Below are 16,673 nucleotides of genomic sequence, written 5' to 3' on the forward strand. Positions count from 1 at the left end.
GACCTTAAATCTATCTCTAAAAATCTTAAATCTATAAATAAAGTTCTTAATCTGTCATTTAAAAATAAAGTTCTTAAAAAAGCAATAAATTTAGGCTGAAGTATCACCCCCACGGTGTTACTGCATAGTAAAATATTTGAGGGAGGATTTGAAAACAGGTCACTCTGACTCCAAGGTCAGTGTTGTATCCTTTATACCATGACCCTCAGCAAAATTATAAATAACATATACAAAGATAAGCTATAAAATAGATTTTGATGTTAAACAAACAAAAATGTGTCTTAGCTAGTATATGCACTTTGAAAAGACAACTCTACACAATGATCAACCATGATTTCAAAGCACTAATAAGAAGGAATGCTACCCACTCCTTGGCATTCCTTTCTGAAAATAGATCCAGGTAGGGATCTCTAGGCAGTCAGAAATTAATTTGCTGTACTTGAGGAAAAAAATCATCAATTTAAGGAGAGAGAGAGGGAGACCAAGATAGGGGAGGTAAGCTTCAAGAGACCCAGCTACATCTGGTTCACAAGTTGATCCAGACCATTCTCCATAGAAATGGAAAAACAGGCTCATAATAAGGTCTCTCAGGAGAGCCTTGCAACCTCAGGGATCTTTCTCACCAATTTATCTTCTCCTCATTGCTGAGCACTTAACTGACAGAAACTCCTGTAGATCTTTCTAACTTCTTATTCCAGAACCTTTGTACTGCAAGTGTAATCCTTAGGTGGACAAATCAGTTCTCTTCTATTAATAGGATCCAAGTGGACCTTTCAACTTGACTAGTCTAGTAATAGATGTGGGCTCTTGGTCACAAAAGAGACTAGGAGAGAGCTTTGGAGGAAACTGTGCTCAGCACATAATTGGTGTTCAATAAATGCTTGAAATGTAGAAAAATAAAACAAATGCTTTGTATATGATCCTTTAAAGATAGCTGGATTCAGAGGTGGCTAGGTGGCTAGGTGGCACAGTGAATAGAGCACTGTCCCTAGAGTCAGAGGACCTGAGTTCAAATCTGACCATAGACACTTAATACTTTGATCAATAATATTTTGATCAATGTTTGAAAGAATTAGAATTAGATGCCCTATGACCCTGACATTCTAGAAATCTATACAAAATTCCTTTTCTGGATTTCTCTGTATCCCTGGACAAGGATCCTTCTGAATTATACTGGATCCAGGTAAAAGCCAAAGGGGAAAAAAAAGAAATGTATTAAGAGATGGATGATTAAAATCAGAGACAATCTCATGTATAGATAGTGAAGAATAGGAGTCCTAAACTTTTGATTTGAATTGGTGCTAAAGAACAGCACTGCTTTCTTCATAAATTCTGATGATCAATTTAATTGCAGTGCAGAAGACCAACATTCATTTATGGCTTTGTGGAGACACCCAATGACTTCTCACAATTATCTTAAACTCATTGAACTGAACAAAGGTTATGTCAAGAACTCAACTCTCCATCTTGCAGCTGGCTAAATCTATAAAATTTTGAAAAAAAAGGAGAGCTAGCACCTGCCCTGGAGAAAGACATGAGGAGACAGAAACACTGGGTCTCCTGATACTTTACAGTTAGATCTTTGGAAACTGTTAGCCAAAGTTATGGAGGGGAAAGAGGGAGAAAACTACAGGAACAAAGCTTATGAAGTTTTGTTAAAGGGAAAGGGATGGCTAGGTGGCACAGTGGATAGAGCACTGGCTCTAGAGTCAGGAGTACCTGAGTTCAAATCCAGCCTCAGACACTTAATAATTGCCTAGCTTTGTGACATTGGGCAAGCCACTTAGCCCCATTGCCTTGGGGAAAAAAAGGAAAAGGAAAGGAGGAAGGACAAAGCATGCCAATATGTAGCTAAAGACTTGGGAGGGCAGGACTGTTGAAGTTTAGAAATAACAGACTCAAGTAAAGAAATGACTGTGCAAAATATCTAACTATCCTGCAAGGAGTTTACTCGTCATTATAACCACTGCCATGTTCCCAGATTTGGAGAATTTCTTTTTTTTTTTGGGGGGGGGGGTGGAGTTTGCAAGGCAATGGGATTAAGTGACTTGCCCAAGGCCACACAGCTAGGTAATTATCAAGTATCTGAGGTCAGATTTGAACTCGGTCCTTCTGGCTCCAGGGTTGTATGCTATTCACTGTGCCAACCTAGATGCCCTGATTTAGAGAACTTCAATTCATACTATGGCACAATTTGAAAAGATGGTATTTTTACTTTTTGCTTAACAAATTTTATTCTTTATTGACCCCAAAAACCTATTAATTCCACTTATCCACTTTTCTTTTTAATAAGCATATATCAGGAAACCGGTTGGCACATGCTTTTGGAAAATCATGTTTCAATCCAGGCTCTTACAATTCAGTACAATTACAATTCAACAAACCTAAAGTGTCTACCTTGTCCCCAGGACTGTTTCAGGTCCCAGGGAGGGACAAATTTATTTAAGAAACCCTCCTTGCTCTCATGAAACTTGTTAAGAGAAATGCAATATCCACTAATGACTATAAGATAAGTAATAACAGATGGCATTTATATGCCTTCTTTAGATCTGCAAAGCACTTAAATAAAATCCCTGAAGTTATTTTCATAACAACCTGTGGGAAGTGCTATCATCTTGTTTTGTTGATGAGGAAACTGAGGGTCAGAGAGGTAGAATAAGTGGAGTCATATAGTTAGTAAATGTCTGAGAAAGGATTTGAACTCAGATCTTAATTCCAAGTCCAGCATATTCACTATACTGCCTAGCTGTCCTATCAAGGAATGAAAGCAAAGTGCTATGTGAGGTTTTATAAAAGAAGGATAGATGGGTTCCTACAAATGCTTTGATTTAGGGTCTTTTGATTAGGAACTTAAAGGATAAGTAGGTAGAAAACAGGTAGAGGTCAAAGAAAAGAACATCTCAGGCATAAAGACCGATCTGAAGTAAGAAATGAGACAGACCTGGGAAGGTATGGTGGTAGTGATTTGGGCCAATTTGCTTAAAAAGTAGAATATAGGAAATTTAGAAATAAGAGAAAGCTACAAAGGGAGGATAGTGTCCACTCATATAGGGTCTCAAAAACCAGACTATCTAACCTTTTATTCATGAAACCATGAAAGTTTTTAAGTAGGCATATGGTCCTGTCCTATATTATTGGATATAGAAATACATAGTGACTCTATCTGAACAGTGGTACAGGCATATGTGCAGAAAACAAGAGGAGGTAGCTCTAAAGAAGAAAGTTCTAATGATCCTACTAATGGCCAGTCATCCTGGGAAGAAATCTTTTAAAAGATCCTCTTCTGAGGGGCGGCTAGGTGGTGCAGTAGAAGGGGCGGCTAGGTGGCACAGTGAATAGAGCACCAGCCCTGGAGTCAGGAGTACCTGGGTTCAAATCCGGTCTCAGACACTTAATAATTACCTAGCTGTGTGGCCTTGGGCAAGTTACTTAACTCCATTTGCCTTGCAAAAAAAAAAAAGCCTAAAAAAAAAGATCCTCTTCTGTCTGGAAATTGTATGACCCGTATCTCATGACCTCCATTGCAGTGTACAGTGTGACTTCTCTGGGCCTAAATTTCTGAGGGCATTGGACTTCAGTTGATAATTTCTAAGGGTCTAACTCTAAATTCCATGATTCTTTTCTCTTGGTTCACTTGCATAGTTTCTAACAAAGGCTAAACCCTTGTGACTTAGAAAAAAAAAGTGTAGAAAATTGATGCAGACAGAACTGATCTAAAACCTATTCTTTTTTGTAATTTAAGTTTTCAAGTTTCTGAATAGAGATAATCTTGCCAGGTTACTCTTGCAGTAACTCATCAGGCCCAACTCCTATTGTTGAACATAGGCTAAGACAGCTTTCTTTCTGGCCAGTCTCCAAAGATAGTTTTTGTATTATATACCAATGTTTCATCTGGGTCATTTTCCTGAGGATGATGAAGGGTAATACTTCAACTCATAGAAAATTCTAGGCTACAGATTTCCTTAAGTAGTTGAAATAATACTTACTCATCTTCAGAAACTAAAGGTCTATTGTTTAATCATATCAAGAAAAATAATGAAATGGTTTGCCATTTCCTTTTCTAGCTCATTTTACAGCAGAGAAAACTGAGATAAATATAGTTAAGTGACTTGCCCAGGGTCACACAGCTAATAAGTGTCTGAGGGAGAGATTTCAACTCAGGAAGATGGCTTCCTGATTTCAGGTGCAGCACTCTATACCCTGTACCACCCAGCTGCCCCAATAGCTTCAGAATAATTAGCACAAAGTTGTGATCTTTCTAGCAAATGTGTGAAAATAGAATGAAGAATGCTTTGAACCATTTTTTAAATAAATATTTTGTTTTCCAGTTATATACAATAGTAGTGTCTACCTATCTTTTTCTATAGGATTTTTGAATTTTTACAATTTTTCCCCCATCTCGCTTTTCTCCCCCCACAGAAGGCAGTCTGATAGTCTTTACATTGTTTCCATGGTATACATTGATCAAAATTGAATGTGTTGAGAGAAAAATCATATCCTCAAGGAAAATATTAAAGGTAGCAAAAGTGTAGAGTACATAAGACAACTTTGTTTTTTTAATTGAAGATAGTAGTCTTTGGTCTTTGTTTAAACTCATAGTTCTTCCTCTGGATACAGATGGTATTCTCCATCGCAGATACCCCAACATTGTCCCTGATTATTGCATTGATGAAATGAGCAAGTCCATTAAGAATGATCCTCCCCCCATGTTGCTGTTAGGGTGTACAATGTTCTTCTGGTTCTGTTCAACTCATTCCGCATCAGTTTTGAACCATTTCAAGATAGAATCCAACACAAATTTCTTCTTTAATAAAGGAAAACTCATTTATTGCTTGTGAAAATTTAAAATTATAGAACCTTTTTGGAAAGCAATTTGGAATTACATAACAAAAGTTATAGAAATAATAATATTCTATGACCCAATATTTCCATTTGGGGAAATATGTCCTGAATTTTTTAAAAAAGAGTTATCGGGGGTAGCTAGGTGGCACAGTAGATAGAGCATCAGCCCTGGAGTCAGGAGTTCCTGAGTTCAAATCCAACCTCAGAAACTTAATAATTACCTAGCTGTGTGGCTTTGGGCAAGCCACTTAACCCCATTGCCTTGCAAAAACCTAAAAAAAAAGTTAGTGGTTGAGAGTTTTTTTAAGCAGCAAAACCAACAACAAAGTTCCTGAAAGCTACCTTAATGTCCCATAGTGGGAGAATGGTCAAACAAGTTGTGATCCATTACTGTAGCAGAATACTGTAATGGAATTGAGATAAACAAGTATGTGAAACATTGGGAAATAAAGGTGAAACAGAATGTGCATTAATTTCAACCAGATATGAGAAAAATTAAATGAGAACAGACAAACAAATATTCCTTGTTAGAAACTTAGATGATCTAAGTTGAATTTCATAGTTTAAGATGATGGATAGAAAGTTTGCCTCCAAGTCAGGAAGAACTGGATTTAAATGCCACCTTTGCCAGTTGCTGACTGTGACCCTGGACAAGTCCTTTGACCATTCAGTGTCTCAGTAACTTTATAAGACTATAAATAGCAAAGAATATACTCATCTCTGTTGATAGAAATTCTTCACTGGAAGCTTCCCACACAGATGGAATCATGGATTTATTGGGGAGTTTTTAAAGTATAGTTACAAAGCTATTTTAACTGATTATAATAATGTTCAATTTCATAATAAATCATTAAAAATGATTTTATTGATATGTCTTATTTTTATATCATCTGTGTTTGCCAATATAGTCTTCCCTCTCATTCCCTCCCTGAAAGCTCTCTCTTACAATAAAGGAGAAAAGCAGAGGAGAAAAAAAAATACAAAACACTAGCCAACATTAAAAATAGTTGATGTGATATATGATGCCCTGGTCCCACTTCTGGAAAGAAAAAGGTCCAGTTTTTTTATCCTTATATTTCTTGTTTGGGAGCAAACTTGAGCATTATAATTTCACAGCATTCAGTTTTTATGGTTTTGCTGTTGTTGATTTACATTGTTGCCTACATTCTGTATATTCTATTCTCCTGATTTTACTTAGTTCACTTTGTATCAGTTTATGTCTTTCCATGCTTCTCCGTACTTCTCACAACATAGTAATAGTTGATTATAATAATTTACCACAATATGTTTAACCCTTCCCTGATGGGCATTGACTTTGTTTCCAATTCCTTAGTACCAAAAAATATACTATTATAAACATATTGATATTTATAGAGTCTTTCTTTTTGTCATTTACTTCCTTGGGTATATGCCTAGCAGTGGAATCTCTGGGTCAAATGGCAGAGAAATTTCAGTCATCCATCACCTAATTCCAAATTGCTTTTCAGAATGATTAGACCAATTTACAGTTCCTCAAAAGGGTACACAACCCTGCCAACATTGACTATTCACATCATTTTGTCATCTGCTGCCAATTTGCTGGATGTGAGGCTAAACCTCAGAGTTATTTTGGTTTGTATTTCTTTTATCATTAGTGATTTGGAGCCTTTTTTCATATAGTTGGTAATTTTTTCCAATTCTTGATTTGAATTCTGTTTTGTTTTGTCTTTTGGTCACTTACCAGAAACTTTTGACCATTTATTTATATTACTCATTTACATATTTTGGATACTGAACCCTAATCAGAAATATTTGATACGATTTTTCTCAGATGATCATTTCCCTTCTTAGTCTATTTGTATTAATTTTATTCATGTGAAAGCTTTTAATTTCAGGATTATTGAACATCTTTTATCTTTTGTAATCATCTAACCTTGGTTAAGGGTTAACCCTTAGTTTGATTAAGATTTCACCTTCTACCTTTAGCTATGGAAAACATATGGCATGATCACATATCTTATATGAATTTAGTTTGGTAAATGGTGTAAGATGTTGGCCTAAATCTATTTTCTCCCAGACTGCTTTCCAGTTTTCCTAGCAATTATTTTCAACTAGGGCTCATTTTCATTATCATCAAGCATTTATTAGGTGCTTACTATGTCCCCAGTACTGAGGAGATAAAGACCAAAAACAAGGTCCCTTCCTTCAAAAAGCTTCCATTCTACCAGGAGTGACAGCATGCCAACAGTTACATGCATACAAGAGATGCGTAGAACAAATGGGACGCAATCTAGAGATAAGGGGGTACTGGGGAAGGAAGGAGAAAGAGCAGTGAGACTCCACAATTCCAATCCAATGTGCCACAAAAGGACACAGAGGCACTCCAAGCATTTTCAATGTATCAGGGTGTGTGTGTGTGTGTGGGGGGGGTGCTATTCAATTGAGTCCAAGATCTTCCTCAAGATCAGGAACCCCTCCCCTTGAGTGCTAGCTACTTTCTACCCTTGAGAGAGCACCAAGGCAAGAGGCAGTATAATTTAAGATTGGTTAACACCAGAAGCAGGGGAAATCCTATGAGTAGTTCAGGGGCATGTTCATCAATCATAATCACTTTGTCAGCTGGCTTTTGAATAATTAGCTGCATGTTTCCCCAGGAAAGGCATTCCACCTGCCACCTCAGTAGATGTTTTCTTAGGAATGCAAAGATCTAGTGTTTTGGTCAGCAGTATTCTAGGATATAATGGAAGTGGTGAGTGAAAGAAAAGGCCACAATCAACAAGTTTCATGGTTAAATGTAATGTGATTTTCTGTATCAGTTATATGATTTTATCCTATAATCTATAATACACCATTAATATATATATATAATATCACTATCATTAAAACATAAGTTTAGTCCTAATATATAACCTTAACCATATATAACCAACTTAATCTTAATTCTATTCTGTTTAATTCACTAAATTCACTGCTTAAATCATTGATATCCATCAAATCCCAATAAACAAGTAAATACTAATTCATTTCAGTAGGGGTAACAAAATTGTCACAGTGGGAAAGGTCTCTTGTAGAAATTAAGATTTAACTGAGTCTTGAAGGAACTCAAGAAAACTAAAAGGTGTAGGAAAAGAGGAAGAACATTCAGGCATGGCAGGATAGCCAATGAAAAGACAGTACCTAGTTGAAAGATGAAATGTCCTGTGTGACCAATAGTCAGAAGGAAGGGTTTGCTGAATTCATAGAATAAACAAAAGAGTAAAGTATAAGAAGACTGGAAAGAAAGAGAACAGATTGTGAAAGGCTTTAAAAGTCAAACATAGTAGTTTGTATTTGCTCTGAATGGGAATAGATAGCCCCTAGAAATTATTAAGTGTGTATTTGGGAGAGATTGAGATGGTCAGACATGTGCTTTAGGAATATTACTTTGTCAGTTCAGTGGAAGATGGGCTGGAAGGAGGAGAGATGAGGCAGAGGGACAAATCAAGAAGTTACCACAGTAATTCAGGTATGAGATGATGAAAACCTGTACTAGAATGGTAGTAGTATCAGAGAAAAGAAGGGAGGATATATGAGAAAAATGCAAGTAGAATTGACAAGAAACATTCAACAGATTGGATATGAGGAATCAGGGAAATGCTTAGGTTGTGAGTCTGAGGGAATGGGAGGATGGTTTTGTCTTCAACAATAAATGGAGAACTTTAGGGGATGGGAGAAGAGGCAAGAAATAAATTCTGCATTGGACAAATTGAGTTGAAATGCTCATGGATATCCAATAAAATGATTCATTAGGGTAAACCTAAAGGTCAGAAGAGTCCTAGGACCTGTATAAAGAGATCTTATAGTCATTTGCCTAAAGAAGATCATTGACCCTTTAGTAGCCAATGATATCACTAAGTGACATAAAATAGAGGGAAGAGGAAAAGAGGTCCAAGACACAGCCTTCAGAGGGAATTTTTAACTAATTATGTTTTCTGGTTGAACACTGGGTAATAAATCATTATTAAGAAGTAAATTCTAGGGGTGGCTAGGTGGCGTAGTGGATAAAGCACCGGCCTTGGAGTCAGGAGTACCTGGGTTCAAATCCGGTCTCAGACAATTAATAATTACCTAGCTGTGTGGCCTTGGGCAAGCCACTTAACCCCATTTGCCTTGCAAAAATCTAAAAAAACAAAAAAAAAACAAAAAAAGAAGTAAATTCTTCCACTGAAATATTGCTATAAAATCAATGTGTATTCTTAATCAAGGTTTCTTATTTTTTCCAAAGAAAATTGGATGCCTTTGGTGAGTGATGCTGAATATCTTGCCATTTAACTTGCTATCTTTTCAATATTTTTCAATCAATTCTGGGACATTACATTATATTATATTACATAATTTTCATTGTTTTCTATAATAGTCCTATCAATTCACAGTTTTTATCAATCATAGCTTGTGACCAATTTTACTTTGGGTAAATGGTTCCTGATTTTAGTCAATGTTTTCATGCAAACAATTTCTTAGTAAGCCACATATAGCTTGGCCAAGACAATAAAATGTATAGCTTAGGAATTAATACCAAAATTTTTGCATGGAAAGTATCCTTTATGAACAGGCAATCCAAATTGATTACCCATAAATTACTTGAATTTTCAAAGTAGTTTCTCTTTAGATTCTCTTCTATATTCAGCTCAAGGAAAGTTTGTTGGGATTGTGCATACTTAATTCTATATTTTAAACATTCTGAAGATATTGACCCAAATCTTCTAATATCAAAACTCCCAGTCAAGGTAGTACCCTCAGACCTGAATCAGTGGTGTCAGATAGCAGAAAGCAGAGTCTTGATCCTTTTGGGGTGTAACAAGGCTGGCCCCCTTTGGAAGTCTGACAAAACCTATAAACCCCCTTCTCAGGAAAATGCTTTTTAAACTGCATACAATAAAATACACAGAAACTAAAGGTATCTTCAGAAATCTATCCACAATCTCTTGGGAGTCCATGAACCTCAGGATAGAAACCACTGGTTTGGAAAAAATGTCATTTTATATTATCCTTCTAGGCTTTAAGCATTATAACACTAGTGCTTATAAATACTGATAAGTACTTATAATTGCTCGGCAATCACTGAGAAAATCAGCACTGAATATATTGTAAAATAATTAGGGTTTACACTTCTTAGAAGAGTGCTGAGGGAAGCTTATGGTAAGTGTAAATGGTTGTGGTCCACCTGTAGAGATTCTGTGGGATGGCTCAGTTCCCAAAACAGAGCTTTCTCTCTTTCACTCTTTGCCAAGTTCTATTCTATAAATGTTTTCAAGTAGGAAATAATTGATGCCTCAGAGCTTCTGGCATGGATTAAATGCAGGTCTGTATTAACAATATCAGGGGAAGCTTCAGAACTAGGAATCAGTTTATTTAACAAAGGCCTTCAATTCAAACATTTAATGAGCTCACACTCTGGTTAGAGGCTTCCACTAAAACCCTATTCCATACCTCACTGGGATTTCAAAGACTATATTAATGAAATGGATTCTCTGGTAGGGTCTACCAAGATGGGCCAAAAAAGGGCTCCAATATGGCCCAGTGGACTGTTATTGGCTCTCAAAGGACCAACCTATACCAGAAAGTTGATCATGAAGGAAGATTTGCTACAGCAATTCTTTTAATCATCAAAGATGATCATAAGGGTGATGCCTTGACTTACAAATGAATTATATTTAAGAGAGGTAGGGCTGTGCAAAATTACCAGCCTCACTCTCACTTCCAGTCATTTGAGTCCAGATCATTTAACTGTTGAAGGCCCAGATGCAGTGGGAGACTTTGACCTTTTTAAACTAAAGTCTTTCGAAGGTCTTAGTTTATCTGAGCCAACACCCATTCAGTGAATAAAGGCTAAATAAGAAGGCCTCGTTTGCCTACACAAAAGGGTCAGTCTGGGAGAAAAAGACCCTTAGAATTTCTGGAAAGAACAAAAATAACTGCTATTTATACTCCAAAGTCAATAAAGCTTGGAGAGGTTACTAGTGGATCTGAAGAGGGTTACCCACACCAAGGAAAGAATGATCCTTGAAGCACAGAAGACTATTATACAATGCATAGTTTGCTCCCCTCTCACTAGGTAAGCAGCATTCCAGTACCATATTCCCCCATCTTTCCAGTGAAAAGAGACGGGTACATCTTCTTATCCCTAAAGTCAAGCTTGGTTATTTTAATTATATATAATTAGTTTTGTGTTGTTCTTAAAGTTTATATTGTTGTAATAATTATGTGTATTAATTTCCTGGCTATGTCCATTTCACCATAAACCAATTCATATGTTTTCCCATGTTTCTCTGAATTTCTTATTCATTTTTTAAATCACAATGATATTCTATTACATTTATATACCATAATTTCTTTAGGCATTGTCCAATTTTTTTTGACATCCACTTTGTTTCCAATTCTCTGTTGCCATGAAGTGTTGCTATGAATGTTTTTGAGACATTATTTCTGTCTTTCTGACCTTCTTGGGGCATAATATACAGCAATGGGTTCCCTGGGTCAAAGGGTATGAAATTTTGGTGGGTTTTGCATAATTTTAAATAATTTTCATAATCAAGTTTTACATAATTTTCATTGTTTTCTATAATGGTCTGATCAATTCACAGTTTTTACCAATCATAACTTATGACCAATTTTACTTTGGGAAATAGTTCCTGATTTTATAATCTCTTCTATCCCTAGTTTGGTTATCATTCCTTAGGGGGAGAAAAACAAATGACAAAAGCAATCATAAAAGAGAAAATAGATCATTTCAAATTACATGAGCTGAAAAGCTTTTGCACCAACAAAATCAACATAAATTGGATAAGAAGGGAAGTAATTGATTGAAGAAGAAATATTTGCACTATATTAATTATCTTATCCAATTTATGTTGATTTTGTTAGTACAAAAGCTTTTTTTTTTTTTTTTGAGAAAGTACATGAACACACACATGCACTATTGATGGAGCCATAAATTGGTCCAATCATTCTGGAAAGCAATTTGAAATTACACTAAGAAATTAATTAAAATGATTATATCCTTTGATCAAGAGATCCCACTACTAAGCATATACCCCTTATCAGTCGATGATAAGAAAATAAAAGGTCCATTGTATACCAAAATATTTATAGTAGCACTTTTTATAATAGCAAAGATTTGATAGCAAAACAATTATCAATTAGGTAATAGCTAAACAAATTATATGTAATGGAATATTATTGTGCTGTAAGAAATTAAAACTTATGTGACAGTGAAAATGTAAATGAACAGAATCAGGAAAATAGTTTATGCTATGATTATCACAACATATAAAGGTGGGGTTGTGCAGTGAATAGCATACTGAGCCTGCAGTGAGGAAGAAACATCTTCCTGAGTGTAAATCTGACCTCAGACACTTATTAGGTATGTGACTCTGGACAAGCTCCTTAATCCCCATTTGCCTCAGTTTCCTCATCTGTAAAATGAGCTGGCATGAAAAGGCAAACCATTCCAGGATCTTTGTCAAGAAAACATCAAATAGAATCACAAAGAGTCAGAGTCAGAATCACAAAGTCAGATACATCTGAAATGACTAAACAAAAACAAAACTACCTCAGCTCATTTTAGCTTTGATATCTTAATTAAGCATTCATAGACCTTAGACTAAGTCATAAAAAGCTTAAAATGACCTAGAATAAGTTTGCACTAGATATTATATTTGAATAGATCAAGGAAACTTAGCCCCTCCTCAGGGAATATCTAAAAATTATCATATGAATAAAGCAATTTCAATAAATTGGAGCAAGTTTGGCTTTCAGCACTCCCTTGAGAAGGAACCTCTCACAGTTATACCTTTTCCTTTTTTCCCACTTTGACTGAGAGAGAATAGTTCAAGCTTTGAAGAGTCCAAAGGATGTTGGGGCTTTCTTCTACTAGTGTCTTAGCCACAGATTTGGATTAGCTAATGAAGGTGTCTGCATTGGGAGCCAGGGACAGTTTGGAAGCATGGTTCTAGAAGGAACTCAGCAAAGAAACTATACCACTTAATGGGGGAATTTCTTTGGCATCCCACAAATGGAAGAAAAGTTTTCACATGTGGTTTCTAAATTTGAGCCACTTTCTCCTGAAGTTATAAAGTCTTGTGGGAGAGTGTATTACTGATTTTAGGGATAAGGCAAGATATTCATGCCATCTGTTTTTGCAGTACTGCTTTAGTAAACACTTTTCTAAAAAATTTGTAAAGCTGACTATCAACTGAGAATTTGAGGCTTCTTTCCCTACCCCCATTCTTTCTTTCTCCCCACCTCACCCCCTCTCCCTCATATATATACACTGTTACCTATAGACATATGTGTTACATAGATAGATACTACTACATTCTGTGTGTTGCATAGTAATATTGAAGGCAGAGGAACACCAACATTTGGGAATGGAGAAAGACTTTGCAGGAGGCAGTGACTCAAATTACCTTGAAAGGAATCACAAATTCTAAGAGGTGAAGGTGGGGAAGGAGAATACTCCAAATACAGAAAATAGGCTTTGCAATGGCATGAAGTAGAAAATGGGGTTGTAACGTTGAACAGACAACTGTCCTAAAGTACAAAAATTTGACTGGAAAGTAGAGGAGGTATAATATGAAATCAATTTGGAAAGATAGCTCGGAGCCAATTCCTGAAAGGTTAGTCAAATAGCCAAATTTGTATTTTATCCTCAGCATAAAGCCTCTCTAGATTCTTGAGTAGCAAAATTGTAGTCAAATCAGAATTAGCCTCGAAGTTATTGTGGCAGCTGTGAGAAGGATTGATTGGAAAAGGCAAAGATTGGAAGTTGAAAGATTAATTTGGAATAAATTATTAGTAGAATTTGTCTTAGCAAGAGGTGAAGCAGACCTGAATAGAGATGGTGACTTTCAGCAGAGAGACAAGAATGTATGTGACAGATGATTTGGAGATAGAAATGATGAGATTTCAACTGATAGAATAGAGGGAGAGGGAAGAATCAAGAACTGCTGAGGTTGAAAATCTGCAAGACAGAAAGATAGTGGTATCTCATCAAAAACAAAGAAGGTGGGGGGGAGGGAGAGAAAGTAGTATCATACAAAGATCATGCAAACATCATTCAAAGAAATGGGACATTTATCCTGGAGAGGAGGAGATTTGGGGGCTATCATGTAAAAGGAGACTGCTGGACTCAGGTCATATTAAAAGTAATGGAAGACTTTGCTGCAATACTGATTTCATCTCTGAGAACAAAAATATTTTCTAACAATTAGTTCAGCCCCAAAATGGAATGAGATTTTTGGTAGGTACTGAGTACCTTATTATTTGAGGTCTTCAAGTAAAGGCTGAGATAACCATTTCTCTGGACATTGAAGAGAAATCATCAATTTCTTTTTTAAACAGTGTTTTATTTTTCCAATTACATGTAAAGATAAATTTTAACTTTTATTTTTTTTAAATTTGAGTTCCAGTTTTTCTCCCTCAATCCTTGACCCCTTCCCTAAAAAAGTAATCAATTCAATATGGATTATGTACATTCAATCATGTATTCCATGCTAATTATGTTATGAAGAAGAAACAGACCATAAAGGTATTCAATCTGCATTCAGACTCCATCATTTCTTCCTATGGATGTAAACATTTTTTCCTCATGAGTTCTTTGGAATTGTCTTAGGAAATCATCTATTTCAAACTCCTCATTTTACATCTAAAAAAACCTAAGACTCAGACATTAAATTCCCACAGCTAAGAAGTAACAGACCTGGGAATTGAGCCCAGTTTCTCTAAGTTCAAATAGAGAGCCTTTTCTGTCCTACCAGATTTCTGTATGTGTGTGGATCACACTCTGAAATCCCCTTCCCACTCTGGGATTCTAATCTTGTAAACCAGGAAGCATGGGAATGCAATCTAAACTTGACAGTACAATCTGATTCATTTGAATTAATGATTTTCCTTTACCCACTGGTCTGGGATGATGATGGTGATGATATAAGCTAGGAGGTAATATTGTTGGTAGGAAAGTTCTGTAGTGGACAGAGTTCCAGACCTGGAGTCAGAAGAACTTGAATTCAATTCTGACCTCAGACACTTATTCACTATGTGACTTTGGGCAATTTACTTAACTCTCTTTGCCTAAGTTCCCTCATCTGTAAAATGAGTTGTAGAAGGAAATGCTAAACTACTCCAGTATCTCTGCCAAGAAAACTCCAAATGGGATTGTGAAGAGTCGGATACAATTGAAATGACTCAACAAAAATCATTGTTGGCACTGTAATGTTGGTGTTCATTTAAAAAAAACTTCTGGGAGAACTGGAAAACAATCTGGCAGAAATCAGGTATAGATTAATATGTCACACCATACTCCAGATCAATGTACAATGTCTTAAACATAAAAGGTGATTATCATAAACAAATTAGAGTGATGAAGTAATTATCTATTAGATCTATAGATAAGAGAAAAAAATCATGACCAGAGAATAGAAAAAAAACACAGAAGATAAATTGACCATTATGGATTATATGAAATTGAAAGTTTTTGCACAAAGAAAACCAATGCAACTAAAAATAGAAGGGAAGCGGTTAAGTAGCTGGAAGGTTTGTAAGTTTCTCTGATAAAGATTTGATTTCCTAGATATGAGGAACTGATTCAAATTTATTTATGATTTACTTATTGATAAATGATCAAAAGATATGAATGAACATGTTTCAGAGGAAAACCTCTAAGCTGTCAATCATAGGAAAAATGCTTTAAATCACTAATAATTAGAGAAAGCTAAAACAACCTGGAGGTTCCATCTCCCATGCATCAGATTGGCAAAGCTGATAAAGGCTAAGAAACAAGACCTAAGTGGAAGAAGTGTTGGTGCATGGTCTTCTGTTTGCAGATGCCTAGACACTCAATGCAGCCTCTGAAGCTGAGATGCAACACAATATGAATTGATTCTCTGATGCATGTGCTCATTTTGGTCTAACAATTAACACAAGAAAACCCAGGTGCTCCATCAGCCAGGACACACCATCCATCAGTGGAACCATTGATTACAGCAATGGAGAAGTTTTGAATTCTGTGGACAAGTTTGCTTACCTGGGTAGTTTTCTTTCTGGGGAGGGAAGGACAAGAACCAACTAACCAAGAAGTTAGTAAAAAATAAAGTAGTTTTTCCCCTATTCAAATTCCTAGACTTTCTGAAATCTATCCATGGATGCCAGATTGGTAGCTCCTAAGCTAGGGAATTTCATAGGGGTTGTCTAGTAAAGTTACAAACTTTAGAAATAATGAGTCATATGTCATAATATGCCTTGGATTCATTCAGAACTTGAATGAGCAAAGATTTCTTTCTTGCTGGGCCTTGTGACTTCCACTAAACCCTCCCACCTCTCTTCACTTTTCACTCCTACTCCACTTCTTCCCTTTATCTTAAGCTCTGTACTACTTTTCTTCTATATTTCTTTTACTGAGACTGGCTAACAGCAGGTTCATCATTTTTATCTCCCTTTGGGTCCCTCTCTAATCCTTCCTTTCCTTTTCTACAGACTTCAGACATAGCCATCTCTTCCGAACTGAGAATTTTCTCTCTCATTTCCTCTGCAAGGGGCTGCTATGTCCCAGCCGTTTCCTTGCTAGGTTCTAATTTATCCACATTGTCCTTTTCCCTTCACCACAATCTGGGCTTCTTTATTTCCCCCTCCTTTCTTTCTTTTATAGCCCTGGTTGGTTTTGCTGAATTCACTTGAACAGAGGCTCCCAGTTTAGTTATTTCTTTTCCTTTTCATTCTGGGACCCTTGAAGCTCTCTCACCCATTCTTTTTATCATGAAATGCTCTTTGGCTGTTTGCATCTATACCACATTTTTCAACTTCACAGAGAGTTCTAC

At 36.1% G+C, this 16,673-nt stretch overlaps 1 protein-coding gene across 1 annotated transcript in view; it reads left to right on the forward strand.

Moving 5' to 3' along the window:
* The window catches only part of NR1I2 (nuclear receptor subfamily 1 group I member 2), a 45,953-nt gene that overhangs the window by 1,171 nt on the left and 28,109 nt on the right, over positions 1–16,673 (forward strand). The gene's annotated exons all lie outside the window — the stretch shown is intronic.

This window comes from Macrotis lagotis, chromosome 1 (genome assembly GCF_037893015.1).
Source record: "Macrotis lagotis isolate mMagLag1 chromosome 1, bilby.v1.9.chrom.fasta, whole genome shotgun sequence".
NCBI classification, from domain to species: Eukaryota; Metazoa; Chordata; class Mammalia; order Peramelemorphia; family Peramelidae; genus Macrotis; species Macrotis lagotis.